Source organism: Gymnogyps californianus, chromosome 8, assembly GCF_018139145.2.
Source record: "Gymnogyps californianus isolate 813 chromosome 8, ASM1813914v2, whole genome shotgun sequence".
Lineage (NCBI taxonomy): Eukaryota > Metazoa > Chordata > Aves > Accipitriformes > Cathartidae > Gymnogyps > Gymnogyps californianus.
In genome coordinates this window covers 25,890,100-25,916,140 of record NC_059478.1, presented here as the reverse complement: position 1 = coordinate 25,916,140, position 26,041 = coordinate 25,890,100, and the positions used below count along the sequence as shown (strand labels likewise).

At 37.7% G+C, this 26,041-nt stretch overlaps 1 protein-coding gene across 2 annotated transcripts in view; it reads right to left on the bottom strand.

The window, feature by feature from the left end:
- The window catches only part of MAST2 (microtubule associated serine/threonine kinase 2), a 199,508-nt gene that overhangs the window by 78,620 nt on the left and 94,847 nt on the right, over nucleotides 1-26,041 (bottom strand). The window lies entirely within an intron of this gene.

Below are 26,041 nucleotides of genomic sequence, written 5' to 3'. Positions count from 1 at the left end.
AATCAAGCCACTTTATTCTGAAATATTCCTCCCTCCCAAATACACTCCAAACCTATCTTTGTTCTTATATGAAAAGAAAAAAAAAAAAAAAAAAATCTCTGATTACGGAAGAGACGCCCCAGAATAAATATAGACAGTATTTAATGGGAGAAAACATACACCAACCTTCTCAAGCACTACTATCTCCTACTTCAGTTGTTATGCATTATACTGCCATGAAGTCACATCACAAAGTGTGAAAGGATGATTTAATGAAAACTAAGCATAACTGCATACTTTCATTTCCCATTTCCTCCAACTCTTTTATTAAATGCTTCACGTAGCATAACTGCTTTTTAAATAAGTCTCTACTCAGCAATTCTCATGGAAGATAGTTTATCACATTTTTTTCCTCCAAAAACTCCAAGCAAACAAATTCAAGAATGAAATGACAAAGTGATTTTATATTGTTTCAAATCTTTTAACCGTGTAGCTTACAATGATATACAGGTGTATAATACAACAAACCCATTCTAAACACTCTCCCCAAAGATGCATCCAGAAAACGAAGCATATGAGCTGAAAATGAAAAGGAACAGTTTTCCAATATTCAAAAGTGAGGAGGTTTAATACAAATCTTGCATAAAATAACATGAAAAGTCACTCAGTTGCTTTGCAGCATACAACGTGATCAGTTCTCTTCATTTTGTTTCAGAGCATTTTCTTAGTTTAAGTATCAAAAAATGTTACAAATTAGCTCTTTATCAGCTAATTCCAGTTTCAAACCTCAGTGCGAGGATAAATTACGTATCTAATTTAAAAGCTATTCTAACAATACATTATTTTAGAAATAATCTCCAAATCAGACTGTGTCAATGGAGTTGCCTTTTCTGCACAGAGCACAAATTTTCACACGGTGGTACAGCAGAGTAATAACCAAGGTGGCAGCATTATGAATGTAAATGGGACTGAGATGTTTGCTACTGAATTCTTTGCCAAATTTTAAAAATACATATTCTGAAGGTTAGACCAACAAAATCAGTACACATGGGTGATGAAATCTACACTCTTCCTGTGTCAAATACTCAAATCAAAAGGTAATCTTTTCCCTAAAAAAAGAGCATCCAGGGTTTATTTTCTAGTGATGATTCACAGCCAAAAACTTTTCAATAGATTATATAGAAGCTCATAAAAGATGATGTGCCAACAATACCTTTGTAACTACATAGATTTTCACAACTTGATGGAGTTGAAAAGCTGTTCCTCTAGTTCATACAAACTGTCAGGTCTGACCGGTCTTAAATTATTGCCGGATAGGGCAAATGCCAGTGCAGACACTACTCTAAGGAAGCCCTAGTACAGACAGAGCATGGGAAATGAAAACAAAAAAAATTGTTTATATATATATATGTATCTATCTATATCTCTCTATATATATCTATATATCTGTCTCTGAATGCTGCCCTCCCTCCAAAAAAGGAAATGTAGAAATACTTGTGGTTCAGCAGACCCCAGGCTGAATATGCTTAGTCCATAGGTGGAAAGCAAATCTCCCCATTTGTCAGCCAGCAGCACTGCTGGTTTGCACTGAGGACTCCCCGCTGCTGGAGCTGACTATTCCCAAACTGTAGTTTGGAAGAGGCGGAGAGGCCCTGTGCTCTCCTCAGCTCCACTGGAAAGGTTTTGCCCTGTTGGTGAGACTCATCTTGCCAACTATGGAGATTAACAATAACAACCCTACTGAAGAGTTTCAGGTTTTGTGCCTGCTTGGCAGAATTTTATGCCTACAGAATGCTTCCATACTAGCTGGAACTACAGTCCTACTTTGGCTTTTAGGCAAACTCTTAGGCTAACAAGTGCTGGGTCATGCTTCCATCCCTGGTGCTACTGCTATTTAGCAAATGAGCCTTACTTATTGCCATCCTCAGCTCTCCAAGAGGCAAGATGGACAACATCAACTTTCCTAAGAACCATTCAGCATATTTAACTTGCAAGCACTTTCCAATCCATTAGAGTGCAGAAAAGCCTGAACAGAGCATGGCACCGCATCTGGACAAACATGCCAGAAGAGCAGACACCAGGGAGAGTATGTTGTTAGACAATAAATCCACTCCCCAAGTCCTCATTTACAACCAGTTCCTCACCATTTCAAGTAGCTTTGGGTAAAATCACCATCCCTCAATTTTTCAGTTCTACATGGCTTTTGACAGAAAGACTTCCTAGATATTTTGGATTTATCTCAGAAGCTAAAGGGACCAAAATATCTGACCTTTAAAAAAAATATCCACCAAGGTAAGCTGCAACATATATTATCATGCTTTGCACCACTAGTACACAGACTCCTTCATCCCTCCTACCTTTTTGACCCATGCATCGCTCCAACCATCGCCTGTTATGAGAACCATGTTCTTTTATCATACTGGGACTGCAGCTCTCCCTTTTTGAATTTTGCAGAGCTTCAATATAAAAAAAAATATTTATTGAATAGGTGAACAATTCACAAGTTCATCCCCTATAGCAAAGCACAGTAGATAACGATGTAGATCCAGAAAATCAAAGTCTCAGTCTCAACCTGCCTACCTTACAATGATACTTTAAATGTATACTTTTGCTTCTGAACTAAAAGGTGAGAGTGTACTTTGTGTTTTCATTATACAAGACCCTCCCCTTTCTAAAGCAATAATGTTTCCCAACTCTTAGCAGCTTCTACCAAAACAAAATAAAAAAACCCAAAAATCAGCATCAACGTAGCAACATTTCTTAATAAGGATAGGTTACCTAAAGAGAGTCCAATGAAGAAAAGTTCATTTTTTCCAGAGGGGTAAAAACACTTTCCTGTGAAAGTATTAAAACGTGTATGTATGCACACACAAACATTCAGCTTCCAAAGGCCTTCAAACAGAAACATTGAAAACGATTTGCTGCTCATTATGTTTGCACACACAAAGATGGGAGAAAAATCCTCAAAAATATCTCCAAAAAATACCAACGCATGAGGGTGCTAAGGTAGGCTGATAATAGTCTAATGGACATACTAGGAAAATATCCAGGCTTAACAAAATTGTAATCTCAGCAAGTAAGCTACAAAACTTTTGACATTTTTTCAGGACTAAGCTGTCTTAGAAAGGAACGTGCCGTGCTTTGCCTCTCTGGACTCAACAGGGGCTGAGCAGAGCCGTTCCCTACAAAAGCAAGATAAAGGTGAGACATGCGTGCCGGCGTGCTGCTTTAATCCAAAACAGGTATCAAGAGAGAAAATACATATTGCTCAGTTTGTTCCCTTCAGCTTTGCGAAAAGAAATGCTGCTTGGGATCCTTCTCATCAATACACTCATTGAATGGCAGAGAGGGAAAAAGGATACCTAGATAAGAATTGGCTCTAAATGTCAAAGAAGTTGACAGACAGGAGCTGGAGTTCTGTGGACACTGAAAATGCTCAGTGTAGCAAGTAAAACTGGTATAAATTCATGTAGAGAGATACACTACATTGTTGCAAATCAAGTATTCAGTTTTTTGGTCCTTACTCATTTTCGGAGGCAGGTCTGTCGATAAACGTTGTCTCAGATAAAAGCAACAAACTCAAAAGACATGAAAAACGACTTACAAAAATACATTAGATAACTACACTGCAGCGTATATCAGATCAAATAAGCAGCCTACTTTAAAATAATAAGAAAATACGCCTATAGAAGGCATTTCTTGTTAATGGAGCAATGAACCCACAAAAGGCAGCAGAAGAGGTGGAGGCCCAGGGTGCAGATCCCACCCTGGCATAAAGAGCAGCCCTCAGATCTCCAGCAAGGGTAAGTTTCTGGAACAATCAAGCCTGATTACATGTTAAACCTCATTCTTTTGTGTAAAGCTTACTTGCTATCTGAGCCAAATGTTCATTATCCAATAGCTATCAATTTTTCATACAAGGATGGCCGTTCCAGTTTAATAACTATACAAACGCATACTACAAATAAACACACACACACAGAGTTTTGACATTTTAGCAGCTTGAAGCTGAAACAATCATTCACAAAACTAAGCAGTAGAAAAACACAAACATTAAAAGCCACGAGGTGAGAGTTAAAGCTTGCTGCAGTACATGACAAAGGGTAAAGCAGTTCTGCCATCACCTAAGAAAGTATTCTTGCTTTAAAAGCTATTCTACTTAAGAAGGCTGAAGATTAAAATCAAAATCAATTCCACTTACAGTAAGATGGTGGAGACCAGTAAGTACAAATACATGAATGTATCAGAAGTAAATGGATCGTAGCAGTGATGACAAAAAGGAATCATAGAAGAAATTAGGAAAAAACTAATTCCTAGTAAAATCACAGAGCCATAATTTACACAGCTATTAAAAAAGCAGATACTTAATAAATGTACCTCTTCTAAAATGCTTTATGTACTTATTCATAATTAAAGGAACTAGAAACAGGTAAGTATTATTTTTACAAATGATGTGTAACAAACTTTAGCACAAACTCACAAGCACAGGCAAACACGGCCCAAATTTTCTCTGAGACAAAGTAGGGAAAGATAGGACTGTTAAATAAAATTAGGTTATTTCTGTATAAGTAAAAGACTGTTGTAAAATACATTTCTGAGAGCCAGGTGTTGTCATATCCCAGCTTTCTCACCATACCAGTTCTGTTCCACCACAAAGTCTGAAACCAGCTTGGCCAGCATGAAACCAAATGAGACCCATGAAAACTGCAGAAAGTACAAGAATGAAGACACAGAGGAAGACAAATGCAAACACTTACAGAAAGTCAGGTCTTCAAATTCCATAGCAATCATGCTTAATTTAAATTAAGTCTGCTAATTGTAACATACTAATTTACCATGCAATCAAGACTGGAACAAAATTAAAGGACAGGAAAACATACAATATACTGGAAATAAGTAATTTCAAATGCCACCGCAGGATTCAAGCTAGTTTCCTTAGAGATCAAAGTTTCAGGGAAAGACTGTTCTCATATGTGCTTGCAGAACATTTTAATCTAGAGGCTCACGTCTCTTTGGGTCCCAGCAGCTCTCCTCTAGTACATACTCACTGGCAGTGTCTTATGATACCAAAAGTAACTCCTTCAGCATCAAATAAAACATGTGAAGTGACGTTTACATCTTCTATTAATTCTGACGTAGTTTAAGTGATATGCTTAGTACTACGTAAACACAGCAGGCAGTAATGGATATGGGGAGACTAACGCAAGCATCATACTGCTATATAAGCATAACATTTGCTTAGATTTTCAACACATGACTAAGCTTTGTCTTCATATAAAATACCACAGTCGAATACCAACTCCTCAACCTTGAGGCATTTTTGTGGAAAAGATCACAATTTATTAAGCTTACAATCTCGAAACATGTCCAATTTACTGCACTGCATTGCGTGAAATGATAGACAAGAGAAACTGGTATCAGGTGGCTTGGATTTCACATCTGGCACAAGGACTCCTCTGCGCAGCACTTGTAAGCTTTCCCCTTCTGAATCCCGATTCTCTGGACCCTTCCACCTTCAGCCAACATAGTACCAAAAGCAAGCACGCCAGAACAGTCTTTAAAAATAAACTTTTAAGAGGCTTGGAATAAACCATGAGATTTCACTACTGAAGCGCTTATTATTTTATCTACAAATCTACTCTAAAGAGCACTTAGGTATTACTCCGTAGTCCTCAAAATAATAGAAAAAAAAAATTGGGCTATGGACTGGGAAAAACTATTCAGGGAATATCTGATAATTAGCGACAAATGTAGAATCAAACCACTTCAAAGGTGTTTTCCTTAACACTTTGAAAAAACATATACTTTCTCAATATGGTAATTGAGATGGTGGTCAATACTAAGTGTTCAGCACCTGACCGAAAACTAAGTCATTTGCCTCCAGGTAGGTGTATGGTGATAGAAGATGACATGTCATACACTGTTTCTCTCAGTTCCTTAAATAAGGTCTGCTTTTTGTAAAAAACATTTTGCCCTAAGGTGTACAGTTCCTTGTTAACATCAGCATTCAGCTGCCATCAAAATAACGGGAATCCCAAGTGCACCGGAGAACATCTCTCTTAGTTTGCTCCTCACCACAACCCAGCACCTCTTTAAAGAAGAACAAGGACCTGCAAAGAGTAACGTCACAGCATGGGCAAAGGTTCCTCAAAACCAGATACATCTACAAGTCCATCTCAAAGCTTTAAGCTGATGGGCACTCCAGATTTAAAATTCACTTGTCAGAGACAAACAACAGTTGAAATAAGCAGATGCACAGACTTTGTAAGGATTCCAAAACCCAAATGTGTCAACTTCAATTAAACACAAGAACTGCACATTTCCAGGCCAAACGCATGCCAGTATGTACTTTTCCTGTCTTACTTTCCATAGTAGCACTGATCTGATCTGAGTGTCGTCTGTGAAATTCAGAATCTCCCTTCTCCTCCTACCTCTTCTGAAACCAGCCTCTTTCCCCAATGTTTCATTTTACCTCCTTAAAACAGCAATGTAAAATTATTTTATATTCAGCAGCCTCCTTCATGAGAAGGATTCAAATAATTCATTAAATTGACCACGATTTGTGTGTTGCTTAGTTTCCTCTCCACAAAAGTTCTGACTTGAAAAACTGGTTTGTCCTGGGCAATAGCCAAGCCTTCATACAAGAGAGTTTCCATCCGAACAAAGAGTTTTCAAGGCTTAAAACTTCAGTGTTAACCCTGTAGGACACTTTGGGTTTTAGACTAGCAGGGAAACAGCCAACAGTATTCAAAATTACTTTAAAATCTGATTTACACAGACAGAATCCCAAATAAACTAGAAATTACAAACAATCCGGGTGTATTCCTTAAATCATTACAGCTATTTTGGATATTAGGAGGACCTTCTTTCCATTCATGGTGCACCAGTCTCTTTCATTGTATTTAAGTAGCACAAATATCCCGTAATGGAGAGTGTACTGGAAGCTCCCCAAAACTCATCCATTAGTAAGCAAAATACCCATTACGTTTTCATGCAATCCAAAAGACTGTTCTCATAAAAAACTTTTCAGAAGATAAGGTAGAATTTTTTTCCTCCCCCCAAACAGTGTTTTTGTCCTAAGGCCATATTGAACTACTAGCACAAGTAATTTGACTGAAATTTCCTCTCCAATTAGGAGTGTCAGAAGGCCATTTAATATGCTGAGCTAGGTAAAAAAATTGAGCTAAATATTATCAAAAGCATCAGAGTTCCAGGTCTTGCACCTCCTTCCCAACATAAGGGAAACATTTCTTACTTTATTCATTTGAGCAAGAAAATGTGTGGCATGACAGCTGTCACTTCAAAGTTAATTATAGCATAGACTCACATTTTTAAGATTAGCTTTATGTTACCACAAAAAAGTAAGTATTCTGCTAGCATCAAACTAATTGTTTTTCTTCAAAGTGACAACGTATATATGGAGGAGGTGGCATCCTTCTGACACACACAGCTTTTAATGTCAATCTAGATGAATCAGCATAAAAAAGACACCAAATACATTTGAAGGGATATGTATGGACTCACTGTCTAACACAGTTCTGTTATGGTAGCTTAAAAGTTAGCATGAATACACCAATGCATCAGAAAGCACCACTTATGTGCTCTTGGCCGCCTGATTATTTCCCACTCACTCGTTTACATCCCAGTGAAAGGTGGTTTCTCTTATTGTTTGTGAATATTTCAATAATGAAGAGCATTTTTCTTAGTTAGCAAGGAACTGTTTATAATGAAATACAATGATTTCCATAGAATCACTGATTTTAGAGGTGTCTTGCTACTTAAAGATTGTTTTACACTTTAAGGATAGTTAATTCCTGTGATTTTAACAAATTACCAAATTACTGCATCACTGATGTCCTTTCACTGAAAGGAAAAGAGGAAAGAGAATTTGAGCATCAATGGCAATCGTGGACACAAAACCAGCACATCCTTCCTAACAGAAATCCACCTTTGTCATCCCCCAGAGATATCTTTCAAGTCACTTCAATACACAAATCTCCCCTGTCTTAACTTTGCAAAAAGAAAGTCACTAAACAAAAGTGAAATTATTAAAATCCATAGTCACAGCCTGTTCCACACAGACAGGATTAAATTGCTGAAAGAATGAGGAAACATTAGAAATCATCATTCTAAGTCAGTTTTTCAAGACCAACAAACACCCACTTGCACAATTCTACACTGCTGTTAATAATATCAAACTGCAAGAGTATATTCAAGATATGCCCAAAGCGCAAAGAAACAAAAGGATTTAAAAACAGAGACATTTAATTTAAATACGTCAGACTGATGCTTTATCTTTCCATAATCCAATTTCAATAGGTAATGCCTCAGTATAGCTGATACTAGAATACCAACCCCACGTGCCCTTTGAACCAAGGAATTCTCATATTTCTTCTATAGTTTAAAATCATAAATATTTATACAGAACCAGTTTGACAGGTAAATCTGATTGATGTTTATGTCACCCCTCCCATGACAAACTTACGTATTTACAGTTTGCTCTTGACTTTCTCTATTCTTCCGGGAATATGCTCAAGAAGAAACAATCCAGCCACTTTGACCGAGGAGCAGATGGTTCACTTTTACAGTACCATTAGCTGCAGCGAGAATCCCACCAGCTGCACGAGAGAGCTCATTTCAACAAAATGCACCAAGGAGAAAGAGGAGTCCTTCCCATTTGCCTCCTAATGTAGGAAAAGCCATATGGGAGTGAAGCCCTTTAGGATTTTTAGTACGCATCAGAAGCCATCATTATAGAGAAATGTGCCATAGCACAGTAGTCAGAATACCACTAGTAAACCATTCCTGCGGTGCAAAAACAAATTAAAAACTAAGAGAAATCGAAGGTGGAGAAGCCCAGAATTAAGAGCACACAAGCTATCACAAATGCAGTAGGACTGTACAGAAGTTTTACAAACACATCAGAGGAAAACTGTATCAAATATTTGACATAGCAAAAAATTCTCTGCTGCTAAAAATGCCCAAGATTACAATGTTACAGAAGAAATTTAAATTGCAATCATAATTTTTAAAAGTAAGTTTACTAAGAAGTGAACATTACACTTTGAAAGGGGGCCAATTAAAATGGAAAAATATTTATTCATTTAATAATATGGTACTTCATTCCAAGTGCCCAGATGCCACAATCCTGAGAACATTAACACACAGGAACGCCCAGGTCCCGGCACTGCAACGCACTAGATGTACAGTGACCTCCCTCATAGCCCACATACTCTTGGAAGCAAAGTTACTGCATACATGTACACGTTTTCAGGACCGATGCCCTGGCAAGAATCACAATATAAGTCTGTCATATGAACTAGCCGATTTATCACAATACATGTAAGACCAGCCCAACCTGCCTACCCATCTCCCCCAAGAGGGTAGGCAAAGAGCTGGCAGGCCGCCAGCGGAGCACAGCAGAAGGTGATATTCCCAACAAACTGTCACACATGCTCAAATATTTCATTTCTAAGGCTGACTGAAGGCTGTGGTTTCCGTGCTGTGCGAAATAGGATTTCCACCACATGACTTTGTGCAGCAGCTCTCTGCTATGAATCCTCATAGAGCTGTTTGATCATTTTGAAATATCTAATACTCATTTATGGGATTAAATCAATAAAAAGTCATCTCTTTTCCATTAAGATGTGCAGCAGATTTACAGATCAATTTCTTTCTTTCTGTACTTCAACTACTAACAAATAAATGGAACTGTAAATTTTGAGTAGGAGTTTTCTGACAAAATATTGCACCTGAAACCTTGTTAGTATCTCTCAAATTGTTTCTGTCCTTGATGTCTAATTTTAAATTCAAAATGGCACACTAACAAGGTATTGAAAAATAAAGATACTTTATTTTTGTTATGAGAAACACTGCAGGTGTTCACTCTGTATGGAAGTCCATGATCGTTGAATTCTCACGAAATACTACCTTTATGCACGCTGAACACCATCTAGAATGGAGTGAGCTTTAGAAAAACAAAGTTCTGCAAGCAGGAGCAATAAACGAGTTGCTCCATAAGCTGCAGGTCTAACACAGGTTATGTTCTTAAGGAACAGTGTCCTCCTTCACCAAAGCCCCCCCCCTTGCTCACCTGCACTAACCCAACTCCCTCGCTCCTCCTGGCTCTGCCCATCTCACCTTGCTCTCACAGTGAGCCAAGTCTCATTAGACCATGCTGCTTCCACGCTGACCGGTTGGTGGCCAAGAAGCACCTGAAAGCCAAGTCCAACCTACTTTATCCTTTGGAAACGGAGGCACAGGACAATAATTTGCCTTCCTTTCCTCTCCCCAGCCAAGTTCAAGAAATCCGTAAGGAAATACTGAGCTTTATCTCTGCCACTTCTGTTCTTCCATCAAACCACTGCTGCAACTGCTCAATGAGTGTGAAAGTTACTGCTGGGAGCAGAGAGATCAACACACAACCTGAATCTCAAGGAGCTCTTTTCTTTTAAAAACCAGGCTAAAGACAACAAAATGTGTATTTGAAAATAATAACATCTCTAATGCAATTCTTTGCAACTAAGATCAAAATTTCTTTACAAAATCTTTCTTCATTGCCAGTAAAATTTCTAGAAATCACTGTCAGCACAGAAGATAACTTTGATAAAATTTAAACCACAAATGTGGAATGACAGCAGGAAATAGAGCCCCCCCAATATATTACTATGTAGAAGCTACAATCCTCTAAAAAAGATTAACAGAATTTCTGATAGCTAATGAACAAAATTCACCCTAAAAATCAAGTCAAAGTTTATATTCTGAGTCTTACATAGATTTTTAACTGTATCAACAAATCAGCTGCTGAGAAATTCTGATACTAGCTGCAACTGTTTACTCATAAACCTGAATATACTGCTTTGGTCGGGATTAACTACCTACCACACTCACCAGTAAGTTTTCAGGCTACATACGTTAAGCTCCACATAGCACCTGATGAGCAATAATTATGTTGATATTTCCTAGTCTTGAAGGGACACCACTGTACTGCATCAGATCTGATACCATTTATTATTTCACACACTTCAATGTGATTTTATCAAAATCCAGACAGTAGTGTGAATATGAACACTCATCCTATTAACTACTACGTTAACATATTTACATCTCCAAGAAAAAAATGCTAAATGCATTAAGAATGATTTAAAATTTAAGGTTATGCATATCTCTAAGAAGACTATAAGTGCTAGAAGTCAAAATATTTGCAAGCCCTGCCTAGTGCTGCCTATATCATCATAACACTGTTTTGCTACTTTGAATACTAAAGCAGCTTGTTCTCAGTAAAGCATCTATCCATCATTTTGCAGAAACAAACCCCTTATCACATTCACATACTATGAGAAGGAACAATGCATTTAAATAAATATCTTAAAAAAGAATGATCAGTGGATCTGCACAGTATGATTTTTACAATGAATACAATTACAAATCAAGAAATTAAGAAATCATACAGGAATATGATTTAATCTGTTAAAAAAAGAAGAAAGCAAGCCTAAACAGTATTAAAACAAGTAGCTTAGAAAAACATCGTAAGAATTACTCGCAAAATCCTTAGATTACCTTTTGGATCGTCTCAACATGCTGGTAGCAGGCAGAGAGAAATTGGACAGCACTGTCCAAAAGGAGTCAGACATGATCTTTAAAAGCTTTCATTGCTGGGAAATACAGCACAATCAAGCCACTAGCAATAAATAAGGAACTAAATAATACCAGTGACAGAGCCAATGCAAATTCCCTGTAGACCTTGCAAGCTGTTCCATTAATGTGAGACAGGCAGGCAAGCGTACATATTGCTGCTGTTTCCACTGCCTCTGTTTTCTCCCAGCTCCATCCCTGCCTCCCTCCCTCCACCTTAGGAGGCAGTGCAAAATGAGATATTTATTCCCTTCCTAATATATACAATTTAAAACTGGAGTTTGTGGTATACACAGCATGCATGCTTTGTATACATCTCTCTGTGTTCATCCAATTACAATCAAAAGATTTCCAAGCAAAAGCATAACTGGGCTCTGTTTGCAATCGTGAATAACACACGGTTTTTAAGCTGTGTCTGCACAGAGGGCACCACTTACTGCCTAGTTTGTGTTTTTATTTTGAAATGGTGGCCCTTCTGCTTCCTAACTACATGAGGCAGATCAGGGGCATTTTGCTTATTTTTTTAATTAATCTTCAATCTTTCAACAAATCCCACCTTTTATCTTAAGTAACCCAAGTGGATTTTAAATTTAAAAAAAAAAAAAGCTTACAATGCCACCTAAGATCAGTTTAAAAACAGAAATCCATTCTCCCCCTGAAGTCAGCCGCACCACATACACGTCAGTCACAGTAAACACGAACTCCTACGTAGCACCTGGTGCCCACAAAACAACTCAACCCGCTGAATTCTGACAACAAAACGCAAGCAGGACTCATGTGTGATGCACATCAGAGGTTTCCCACACATCCCCTTGCACATCAGCCACAAGTTCACTTTTCCCCCTTTGTGCCTGTAGAAGCTCCTTGCCGTGTTTTTGCTTTTTCCAGGGTCTAAACAAAACCTCATTGTAGCTGCCTTTTTTTTTCCCCCCCTAATTTCAATATGCAATCTATTTTCTTTCCATTGTGGCTTTTTTAAGCACTTCTGCCAGTAGGAAAGCTAATGACGTTCTCATATTTCAGCCTTCTTGAGTGGCTTTTTATCACAGACATGAGAAAGATGACAATCAACAGCTGGCACTGCCTTCCATGCACAATACAGCCCTTAAAAAATACACATAAATGTCTGGGAGAAAGAAATCCCAGTAGGCTCCCTTTAGTTTTCCACAGAATCACATGAAAGAATTAGATGGTCTTCGTAACTTTCCATTAAATAATGGCACATTTTTAATACACACATTTATCAAGAATCGCAGTATCTGATTCAGCAAAGCATGCCCTTCCATCTGAGCTTCAACACAGGGAAATGTGATTTTGTGTGCTGTGGGAACCGAATCTCTGCTCAACACAACCGTCTCTTCTAGTGCTTTTAAACATTTGTATCGAATCTAAATCACATTCTGGTTTGATTTCACAAAGTTAATTTAGAGTACAACCAGACAAAACTCTGCCACTGTCTACTACTGATGAGAAAGAATAAACACATTCATTTTTGTATCCACATAATAACATATACCAATCAAGTGTAGAAACTGAAGAACAGCATTTTAGCATTCTATTCAGGATATTAAGTGACCTTCCAGTTCCAATAAACCCTAGTTTTGAAAAGGTATAAAAATACTCAGATTTACTCTATCAGCTAAAACATGAATTGAAATTCCCGAGCAATAATGGAGGAAAAAAAGTGCTCAGTTGACTAACAAAATAAACCCATCACAACAAAAATAAATTCCTGATGGCTTATAGTTAGCAAATAAGATCACAGCCAGCTAAACCCCCTAAATTTATATTAATTGTGTGTTTTTCAAAAGTGATTGAAAACTCAGCAGTTGAAGACACATCACTCATAATATCACTGTACTCAGCACCAGCACTTTCACATCTCTTACAGGAAGGACACAAAAAGGAGAAGCCATTTTAGGAGAACACTCTCCATGGGCATCAGTGACTGCTCTACAGCAGCGTTAACCCAGTGAAACCCTGTCCATCCTCCACTGCTCTTGGAGAACATAGGGCACCCCAAGCAGGGCAAGGGAATGGGATTTTTGCTATCATCGGAAACCTGCCCATCCACCCATCTTGCTATTTAATGCAGTTCTGCAGAGCACTTACCCAAGAACTGCAAAAAGCACTTTGGGAATTATATAACACTGGTTCACAAACAGCAGAAATTTCTTTAACACTTCATATTCCTGTTTTTCAAAACGTCTGTTCCACATGCCAATAGCAAAATCTAATCTTGCAAATCAGCATCTGCAAAGCACTCATTTTGAGACTGTCCCCAAACATTAACTACAGAGAAGTTCAGAGTACCCAAAAAAATGTGAAGACACCATACTTGGAGATGCAGTGTTTTTGCTAGAAAAACAGAAGAACACAATGAAACCGTCAAACATCTTTTAAAAATATGTCATGTCTTAAAATACAACAACGTCAACATTTGCAGAATTTGCTTTAGTTGTAACAAATGTATGAAGCATAAGGATTTTCTCACATCTACAATGACAAATGAAATCCTTCTAAGGAACTATATTACTGTCTCTGCATGATAAGCAAAACATTGCAAAATTAGGACTAGAAACTTCTCACTAGTTCAAAAATATAGCCTTCTGCATATCAGAAAGCACATCAAGAAAAATAGCGCACTCACACAAACAGGTTACGAGATGAGTTTTCTGTTTTATTTAACTCATAAAAACATTAATATGTCTTTGTGAATTCCTGATCCTGAGCTACTCCAAGCCTGAAGAAACCTCTTTCCTTATAAAATTCTTCCAGTCGCCTTTCAGGATGTTCAGTCTCCATCAATCTCCCTAATGTACCTTCTCCACTTCATGCCCAACTTGTCCTCGGAAAAGACCACCTGCAGAACGTTTCGGCAGCTCCTGTGAGGATGGAGCATTTCTCTGCTGACCAAATGCATAGTTTCCAGGGCCCTCCTAATGACACTGCATCCACCGGACAGTTACAAATAGCCAATATCAACGACTTCCCCAATTTCTCATCTTTACCATTACCGAAGCAGGACATTAATTAAGCCTGACATTAAATGAGAATGCAATTAGGCAAACAGTCCACACAAACCCCATTGCTTTCTGGACTTCTTTCATAGCAGCTACATTTATCATTAAATAAATTCACTTGGTGTAAGACCATCTTTTTTTAAATAAAACCTGTCATTTTAAAAGTAAACTGAACTCCTTGTAAAGTTTGAAGTGGTACCAAGGAGATCATTGAGGTCATTTGGAAAAGAAAATCCCAAAGGTCAAAACTCTTGTGACTGACTACATTTTAAGTTGACTCTATATCAAGAAAAGTTCCCACAAAATATTCTTGACTATATTTTTTAAATATTTCAACAAAGATGAAACATGTAGTAGTCCAGTAGTTTTCAAATGAAGATAACTTTCCTGAGTCACATTATGGTAAAGGAAAACTTAAAATGGAAACCAGCTGAAATACTAATTGGAAAAACCCTACCTCTTCCTAATTATTCAATCACTTGAAAGGTTACATTGTATCAAGTGTCACATAAATATGTGATACTTTCAGACTTAACTCTTTTTAATAGTCACATAACTTTTTTGAACAGCCTCAAATCCACAAATTATTCACTAGAAATATCCAGAAATTAAAACTGTTTTACTAGCAAAGCTAAATTGTTTGGAGGCATCACAAAAGAGAAGATACATTCTTTCTCTGTAAAGAGAATATCAAGTTTATTTTAAACTTTAAATGGTATACCCAACAGGCACAGAAGATTATTCTACTATAAGTAAGCGTAAGTTAACGCAGATGAACTGAAGAGAGATCTGCTCTATATCACTAACAATATAGGTAAAAATGTATAACATGTAAAAACTCCAGCAGAAAACTTTGGCCTTTCAATACAAAGAAAGGAAAAAAGTTCTTCCTATATGCTTCTAAAAAAGGAGGGTTCCTTTAAAAAAAAAAGACATGGAAGATGTGTGTTGAGCTATTTGGGGGATCATTATTATTTGAACAGTGACCTACGCAAATGAAGAACAGACTGTCTTTGAGCAGACTGCAATCTCAAGACATGTAAGTAACAGTCTGACAGAAAACGTTAAGTTGAATATATCTTTAAGGTTCATTCTTCTATCATTACTTGCTAGGTTATAAAATCTTAGATTTCTTCCTTTTTTGGCAGAAATCACCCCACCCCCAGAAATCACCAAGCCAATACAGAACAAAAGAGCCATACTCTTCTACTACAGTGGTTCATGCACATTTCAATTGCTACCTCTGTATAAAAGGGCTCCCAAAGACACATTTATCTGAGATTAAATGAAGACCTGATGGCCAAGTTTTTTGGGGGTGAAGAACAACCAAACTTCCCTCTGGTGTGCATTTCCCATGCAGGGAACATCCTAGTGACTGCACTAGTTAATGATTCAAAGGATCAGAAACATTTACTGAACTAGCTATCAGGCACTGCACACTCATGTACCTGAATAAAAGCTGCCAACTTCTCATGTAACTTTAATCTGGCACAGTTACTGATTTAACAGGGGTTGCCATCACAGTGGATAGCCTGAAACGCTATCTAATTCACTACAATATCACTGCACAGCTTAAGCAGAAGCAACTGCTCTGATTTCATAGTCCTAAAACAACTCTTACAAAATTGTACTCACTTAGATATAGAGGATGTCAACTATCAGCTCTATCATCACGATTAGTATTTTCTAAATGAAAACACTACCAAATAGTGATAAGGAGCAAGCACTGCTAAAACACAAAGTTAATTGTGCTCAAAATCCTATGAATATTTAATAAGAAAGATTCTTTCTTTGTATCTCTATTTACAAAAATATCACTTATTAGTATGCTAATATTCCATACAAAACTATTCTTCCCAAATAACACTAGTAAGATGCTTGGCAACTTCAATATAACATAAGCTTAACATTATTTCAAGCTCACAAAATTGATGATTGGGCTCAGATGCCATGGAAAGGTCAATTATCCTCTTTAAATAAGTTACTAGAACTCGCATTCTTTCCTTAGCCCTGTTGTCTTCATGTGTGATTCAAATGTCAGTTGTCTGATTTAATTGAATGTAACCTCAATATGTGATTCAAATGCCATAAAAAATGAGAAATGTTATTTGAAAAATAACAATACTGAACATAAGTTCTGAAAATCTTACTTCACGTTCATACAGAAATCTTCTAACATTTTATCCAAAACGTTCTTGAAGACACTCAGTAACACTTGCGAGAAACACAGCATCACAGAGTGCTGCTATAACCTTGACATCCTCATCCAAAGATTTTCCCTCCTCTTCACCAGCCAAAATTTATCCAAAGAAAAACATAGATTGAGCCTCCTGTTGCCACCATAGCATTTCTTCGTCTTTATTATATATTATTTATCACGATGCACTTAAAACTTTCTTTCTAACCTGTAATACAGTGTTAATAAATTCACTGTGCAATGGCATTTGCAAACAGGAAGATATCTTAATCTCTTCTGCCACTCCACCTTGCATCAGCCTCTCCATGAAGAAGTACAGCACTTCATTGGCTTCAGTTCTTTGCAGAATTCTTCCACCTCTGGCTCCCTGTGCTGAGTAACAAGACTGGACTATTGCTAAATTCTCCCGTAACAGGGTTTTTGTATATATCATAAAAGAACTGTAACACACAGTCCTTGATAGACATTGTCCATAACCCATTCCAACAAGACTGCTGCAGCAAAGCAGATTTGCAAAAGCAGGTGCTACCCCTCTGTTTTACAGGGAAACTACAGCGCAGAGCTTAAAGGACAAATTAAGAGAAAAAGCAGCAGCGAAGGCGGCTAGCACACTTTGTGTCTTCGCAGGGATTGAGGACTGAAGAAGAACTACCAGTGGATGGTTAAAACCAAACCAAGACAACGCACAAGTAATTAAGGTAAAATGAACAAAGCAAACAGCAAAGAGAGGGAACAGAGCTGTATTTAAGTGTGTGAATTAGAGGGCTTTTTGTTACTCAGATCACAACTACTAGCTCACAAAAGCAAAAAGGGCTCCCCTCATCTACACAAGACTGCAAACTTCCAACACCCATCTCACAGCAGCAACCTGGACAGACGCTGTGCCAAGGATCAACATGGTGCCTCCAGGCTCAGGGCTACACGTGGTAACCAGCTAGCAGGGAGTGCTTTCACCTGTTTGACAGCATATTACCCAGAAGACCAAATCAAGCCTGAACTTTAAACGAGTTCTGGCATCTGATTTGTTTCTAGGTATAATTCAGGCTGTTTGCTCCAACCTGAATCTCCAGTGCAGGACCTTCCACTCCACAGCTTGTTTCCCTGTTTCTTGGTTAACACACTTAGGCACAGCTGAAATGTTAAGAATATTGTAAAGCCCTTGCATTTACCACGGCTTTTCTGAGACAAAAAGCTTATTTTGGAGGATGTTGGCTAAGAAGAGTTATTCTGGGAGCAAGGGGAATGCTAATGTAATGAACAGACTAAGAGGATGAATTTTACATTTTCAAGCATAAATTCTTAATGAAGTTAGAGCATGGGATAAGAATAGACCTTACAAAATAAGCCATGGTACAGAAGAGACATGAGAAATCAAAACCATGCTTGGGAAACTTCATGAGTGCTGGTATACAAAAAAAAAAAAAAAAAAAGGATAAAAAGTTCATCCAGTTTTAAAGGCAGAATTACATCCTAATTTGGCCATGAATTTTTAACAGAAATTGGTCCCTATTTTAGTTATTCCTTTGGAATAATATGAATCTTCACAGCAAAAGCTTAGCTTTTAATCTTAAAGTCTGGGAAAGCCGTGACAACATAACATCAACCAGCAGGCAAACAAGCTACTCAAGGTTGTGAGCCTTGGAGAAATATATAGTGTACAAGACAGAATGAACATAAGAACAAGCCCGGAACACTGATTTTTATGTAACTACAAATTGATACATCTCTATAAACTGTTTTAGAGCAATTCTGGGAAACCCACAAAGGTGATGCGTTACAAAAGCAACATTCCCTAAAATATACACAATATTTAGAAGCTCTTCTAACAAAGATATTTATTTTATATATAAGACTTCTAACCTGTATGCCCCCCTATATATCAGTAGGGACATACATGTTAAAGTTCTGGAACACAGAAGCAGATTTAATAATTTAAGATAAATTTGCCCAAACTATATTCTCTGCTTTGAAATAAAGTACAGAATAGACAGATATGGAACTCTCAATGATTTCTGTAGTCTCCAGAGAAAAATTCATTTTAAAATACTAAAAACAAAATTTAAACGTTTGCAATGCTCACCTCACCAATGCCCTTTTAAACCATCTCAGATATAAAGAAAAAAGAAAATGTTGATAAATGGGAATATCCATCTTATACTCACTTTACCTTCTTTTCTTCCAAATTTTGATTAGCAGATCTAGCATTATACAGATGTTATAGATTAGGGGAAGAAAAAAAATATATCAAAATTTAAGCAAAACTTATGCAATTTTTTTATATTTTCTAACAAAACCAAATTTAGGCTTCTGCACTACCTATAAAAATGCATCTAGTAATAAAAACAAATGTTTCCAGTTCGTCACATTATTTTGCACAACACACAAACTACTAAACAAACGGATAAGCCAAGACAGCACAGATCATGCATGCAAACGAACACCACCTGCTTGTCCGAAGAACGTACTTTCTGCAGAGAAAATATGACTTGCAAAAGTAATAAATAAAGTACTTTCCACAATACCGACCACTTACAACAACAGTATGTAAAAAATAGACCGTGGCGTTCTATGGTGTAGTCTGCAGCTACCCTTATTTTTAATAAGAAGAGGAAAGTTGCAGAAGCGACAGGTCACAGTTTTATGATCCATCTTGATATTAGAGGAGGCTGCGCACACTAAGCCATGGGGTGCAGGCTGGAACATGTCCCCATGGGCTGTTCCTCTATGTCAAAGATGAATGCAGCTGTAATCAACTCCATTTTGTTCAAATTAATCGCAAGTTCTCTGCGAGGGCAATGCAGACACTCCTGACTTAAAGGAACACTTCTGGTCAATATTTGTGTGGTTTGATTCACTTGGAAAATTGGATGTTTAATGATTTTGGAATCTTCCAATTTCTCGGAAGCAGAATGGACAAACAGTTGCATTAAAATGAAGTGTGGAGGAAAGCTGATAAATTTGCTGAGAATTATAACTTGACCTGTTCTGTTGTTATTTTAAATTTCTCATCTATTGACAAATAAAGTTGAGACTCACAGGAACAAAACCAGGAACAATATAATAGAGAGCACAAAAAATAATATTCACCTTCTCAGGCAAGCTATAACCCAAACATACATTATCACTTCTACTTGTGCAGCAGGTCTTCTAATAGAATCAAAAGTATTACTTCCACAACTTTTTTTTTTTTAGTGTTTATATAAATAAATGCCTATCTCAGCCCAGAGATGTGACAACATGACTCTCATTGCACACCAAGTCTTTCCCAGACGGCTGGATCAATAACATCACCGCTCAAAAGACCTGAAAGTCTAAAGAAAGGAAAGGGCAGGCAGGACAGGAAGGAAAACAAAAGCACACAGAGCTCTTTCACCACTGCAAAGATTACTGTTTGAAGATTTTATTTTAGAACATTAATAATTCATAATGACAGTGTAATGTAAACTAGGTTAGAAGATTATGCTCTCAAGTACCACACAAGGGATTGAATGACAGAATAATAACCACTAGCCAAAGTAGCAACATTTTAGGAGATAAATGAGGGGAAGAGAGAACTTGGAGGACTAGAACAAGCGTATTTGAGATGAACAAACAAAAGCAGGAACAGAGAGAGACTGAACAAAAGGGAAGTACAGATGCAGCCTGTAAAAAAGAGAGCACGAAAGGATACCTTATAGAAGATGAAGCTCTGCTCCAGGCCTTCTGGCATGGTACAGTTCTGAATATTCAAACACGAGCTTAAATTTGAGACAAAAGTTCAACATAGCTCAGGATAGCGAGAGACAGATGAAACAGGATACAATTTTAAAAACTGGTGCAATGTTACCGTGAAATCTTCTTTCCCTCTTTACATTCTAAACTTTCCTTAAGCTTTCAGGTTAATATTGATCTACTAAATGGTTTATCTATCTAAATTAGAAATTGCAACTCATGGCTTCAAATAGTAATTTTTTAAGAAAACAGATCTGAAAGGAATCTCCTGCTCATGGGCAGGAATAGTCCTGTGCTAATGCTAGCAGCTGTGTCATATAATCTCTGTTTCTCCCCAGCTCAAGTCCATTAAATTGACACTAGGTACTCACTATTAGTATGTCTCTACTATGAGTGCTTAAGTGCGGGACGTTAACGAGCCTGTCTGCACACTCACCGATTTTCCAAGTCAAAACTAAAAATAGCACCTGGTTGCCTCATAGTACAATTAAAAACAAGTTTTGGAAAATGCATGGGACTGTCTATCAACAATAATAAACACATGACTGCCTGGTTAAGAATATATATTTCTTTCTCAGAATGATTCCCTTGCCAGGATTCTTTCAGCGCACGGGTTGTTTCTGTACCTGTATTCAAGATCAAAAGGTCTTTGAGGGAGAGACTATGGGGAAGGAAGAATTTTGTACAGAACGGAGCACACTACTATCATTTGAAGAAATCACTTATTTGAGGGTAAGGACAGAAAAAGAAAAGCTTCAATATTTACTACAGTCTCTTAAGAATCTTCTGAGCTTTTTGTTCCTCACTAGAAGTTGCTAGCTTGTCCCAACCATCCCAAACTCTTTGAATAGTGCAGGGGTAGTAAATGAGTCAGCTCATATGCAGGTGTACTAACAGATCACAGCCTTCAAACACAATTATACAGAAAACCCAGTTACGAACCACTTGGTTTATAGGTGAGATGGCTAGCAAACATTAAAGCCCTCCAAATTCTGAAGTCACAAGTACACACTCCCCTCTGGGAGCCTCTGATTTCCCAGGTCAAACCACCAGGTTATGCTTTACAAGTGGTCCCATGGAGGGCAGCCAAACGGTGAGCCTGGAATGAGACAAGAATTCACACCTCAGGCTCCAAACCCCAGGGTTTAACTCTTCTGCTACTGCAGCTCCAGGCAGGACACAGGGATTTTAGCATTTACATAATGCCTTCACATGAAAAAATTATACCATTCAGGCCACTATGCCTCAATATTTCCAACCATGTGGCAAGCAAATGGACAGTTTCCTATCAGCGTAAGAAAGACAAAAAGTTACCCGAGCCTGTCAAGTTTTAGGTACCACCAATACGTCCCTCTCCTGTAGTCTCCATCTCCTAGAAGGGAAAAACTATTCCCAAGAATAACAACTGGTACAAAAGAAAAGGAATAAAGAGAAAAATTTCCATTAAAAAAGAAATTAATTCTGGGAAGCTCACTCATTCATTCAATGTGAGATGTAGATTACAATTCAGTTGCCAAGATTACCTACTCAAAATTCACCACTTCACATTATGCATAATGATACATTCACAAAGTTGTTCTGTTACTCATTATTCCTGAATTGCTTATCTACATTGTTTCCAAAAGTGACATTATACTGTCTTGCAGTCAACTGACCAATTATTTAGCACATTTAAGAAAGCAGAACCTGTACCAAACCAAGCACTAATCCAGGAGGATATCACTTGCTGCAAAAACAGAACAATTTCCAAATGTCATTCAAGCTGAATATAGCCCTTTTCATTAATCCTCTGATATTTGTCAAATAGGAAATTCTAACTAAAATAAACTCTTAAAACCTGTATCAAGTGACTTTAAACTAAAAGGAAATTTAAGTAGAGATAGGAAACTATCACTACCTCTTGACAAGCCTTGAGGTATTTCAAAATAAAAATATAAAGAACCTCATCAAGTCTGAATTCTGAAATGTTTATCTTCCCTAAAAATATGGAACTTCTCCTGTTTACAGGCGCTGCCCTGCTGTTGTAAAATACATGTAGTCTTCAAAACCCAAAACACAGGTGATCTGGGGGTGCACGTGCCAAGAATACATCCTTATATTATGGAAGGGATTTCTGCACCTGCCTTGAAGTAGAAGGACTGGAGTTACAAGACCCTCACCAAGACACACCAGCAATCCCACTACATAAGAAAAAGAACCACAGTCTAACAGGAGACCCCACTGAAACAAGGCGGATGTCTCCATCCCCACCCCTTGGTGAAGGTGAGCTGACCGGCACCCTGCAACGCCCAGGAAGCCCATCTTGTTTCCTGCAACTGAGGACACTGCACGCCAAACCACACTCATACACGCAAACAAGCCATAGCTCTAAATATAGGTCTCCCCTCATCCACTGCAACAGCTTTACAAAAAAGGCTTTAAATAAAGGCAGGCAACCCTCCCGGTACATATGCTGAACGTCTATGTATAATATATTCTTGTTACTTACCACAGTTATTGATTAAATGCTTGTTTCCTAGAATAGGCTTTTTTATGTAAATACATTAATATATTCTTAAATTATATCACAGATGTCCATAAAATCCTAATTATATAAAACTCATAACATTGTAATTACACACTGATCAAGTAATTATGTACTGTGCTCCAACACCGAGTATTTTGGAGCAACATTAGGTTTCCTGTTTTGTTTTACTTAAATAAGACAGCAAGGATCTGACCACCATCACATTCAGAAATGGTGACCAGATTTTGTACAGGCTAGGAAAAAAACCTATGAAACTATTCTGCAAAGCTATAAAAAATTAATAGCTATTATCAATAGACTTTATTAAGGATAGAACCTCCAAGGGAAAACGTTCCTATAAAAATAATCTCTACCATATATCCCTATAAGAACATGTTCCACAACTGGCATGAGAAAATACCCCTTGAATAATCCAGCTGAACCCAACTCTTCCCTTGATTTGTTAGGATAAAGCAAATTTCCACTGAGACTTCACCTCACCTGCAGCACCCAGAGATGCCAGAAATACAGCACCTGAACACTTTCATCCTTGTTACCACAAATTAATCCGTTTCTAGAATTATTGAAACTAGCTTATATCTTGCTGAGGGTGTTACAGCGAGTGTAGTGTTTTCTGAAATGGGGGGAAATGCACGTTCCTTTAATCTCAAGGCCCATCACTTCCAAGTCAGAACAATTAATTCATGACATCTTTTAAGCAACCTGATATCAAGAAATGCTGTAAATCCATATTTTGATTAAATTAAAGGACAAATATGGGTGTACAAAGACTTGCCAACTCATAAAGAGGACCAGCTGTGAAATACAGCCTCATTTTCTTCTTCAGTAATTTGACTTCCCTGCTACCCCCAGAAGAGTGCAAGCCAGATCCCAAATATGAGACTCAATACTTCAGTTTAATTTTGGACATCATTCTTCTTTCTTCCTAAAGATACATGACCTTAATTCCAGCCCACGGTTGCATCAACTATAGCAGTCTTATGTCAGCTGCTATCAATTTATTTTTATTGTAATCATGCTACTTCACATTTCCTTTTACTCTTTTGAAAGGTTTACATTATTTTCAATTGTTCAAAGGCTATATATAAAATATTTTCACACCTAATTAGATTAATTCTTTCAGAAGTCATGAACTTCCACGCTGGCTGTAGAACACACTTCACGTCAGATGCACCAACAGTTCATCCATCCACGTAAAAATATCAACACCACCATGAAAAATAGGCAAGAAGAGGAAACTTATGTAGATACTTGCAAACACAATATACAGATGGTAAAAAATGAGAAAGATTTAACATTAAGGCATACACTTTTCTAGTTAAATTTTCCACCAGTTCCTAGTATCACTTGCATAGCCATGGAAATGAACCACAGCCTGGCTAACCTGAGGGTGTTAAGCTGAGCAGATCAATGATGGTAATAACTTGCCAAGATGAACCTTTGCTCTAAGCAAGCAGGAATGGCTATCACTGGTACCGTAACCAAGTAAACAAAACTACAACAAAGAAAGACAGGATAAAACAGGATCAAGAGCTGCACAGGTGAAAGCAACAAGGACAAAAATAAAAAGTTATTATAGTAGACCTAAGCTGTTACACAGAGCTATGAATCTATGAATCATCAACCATTCAGTATTTAGAGAGCAGATGGCTGGAAGGTCCCCATATGTGAAAAATATTATTATCAAGAAGAGTCCATAGTAACAGTGGAATATAACTCGACACTAAGGCTTTTATACAAACTATTCTTGAAGAGAAAATTATTCACTGGCCCATGTCGAAAGCCTGAAGATTGAAGGATTCTCAGAGAAAAAAAGCAATAAGTACCAAAAAGGCTTTTGAAAATAATCGATAATCATTAGATGTCCTCTCCAAAAAGAACAGTTCTCAATTGACTTTAACAGTAAGTTAATTTTGATAATTAATTACTACTTATGAGTCTGTTAATTAGCCCTAATGCTAAACAGCATTTAATCACCCTTGTAAAGGAACATTACCCAATACCAGCTTTTAAATAACAAAAAATAATTTAAGATTATATTGATGACAATGACACTAAAATGTTGAGACTGCTCTTTAGTCACCGCCCTTCACTTCACTGCAAGTGCTGCCAAAATGAGCACCACAGTAAGAATTTCCACCAAGTGCTGCCCAGCGTGCAGGGAAAGCGGCAGGCACGCTGGGCAACCACCTCTCTCTTCATGGCAGTGCACAATACACCAAGTACAGATGCATGCAATATCCCTTTCCTTTGCTGACAACCTGATTTCCACCCAACAGATGTAATAATATGTTACTCTTCATTACAGGGACAGATGCCTAAAGTAGCTCAACTTCACATTTTCTTGTTACTCCTACCAGAGCTGGCCAGCAAGAGCAATCTCCCTCTGAAATAACAGTCCAGACTCAAGGGCTATTGCATTGCCACCTGATGAGTAACTGAAATTCGACCAGCTACATCCACGCTGCAGCATGTGAACTTCAAAACCAGCCCTCTGATGGCTCTGCTAGCTCAAGTTTTAAGTAGGTACCACCGAGCTTCGATTTCATAACTGCACACACAAAGATCTCTAGCTTGTGTTAGCCTTTGTCAGTGACTATCTCCTGGGTGAAGTTTCTTCTTAGTGAAGAAGCTGAAGGTTTCCACCGGGGCTGCTGATAGCCATACATGTTCCATAATAGCACAACGTGGAGGAAGGGCTATTCCTGAAGGAAAAAGACGTCAGCCAAGCTCAGAAATGCTTTAATACAAACTGAGCTGGTTTGGACTTTTTTTGGTTTACAAACTCTTGTACCTCATATTTAAGCCTCCTAACAACAGGCTTGATTTTACTCATTATCCTTTGTAGACCCTGTGTCTGGAGACAGAGGCTTCAGCCTGCTAGCTTCTGTAAGAAACTGATGTGGATTTACAGTGAATAGAACGGAGCACAGTACGTTAGCACAGACCCGCTATTCTAGGCACGGATTT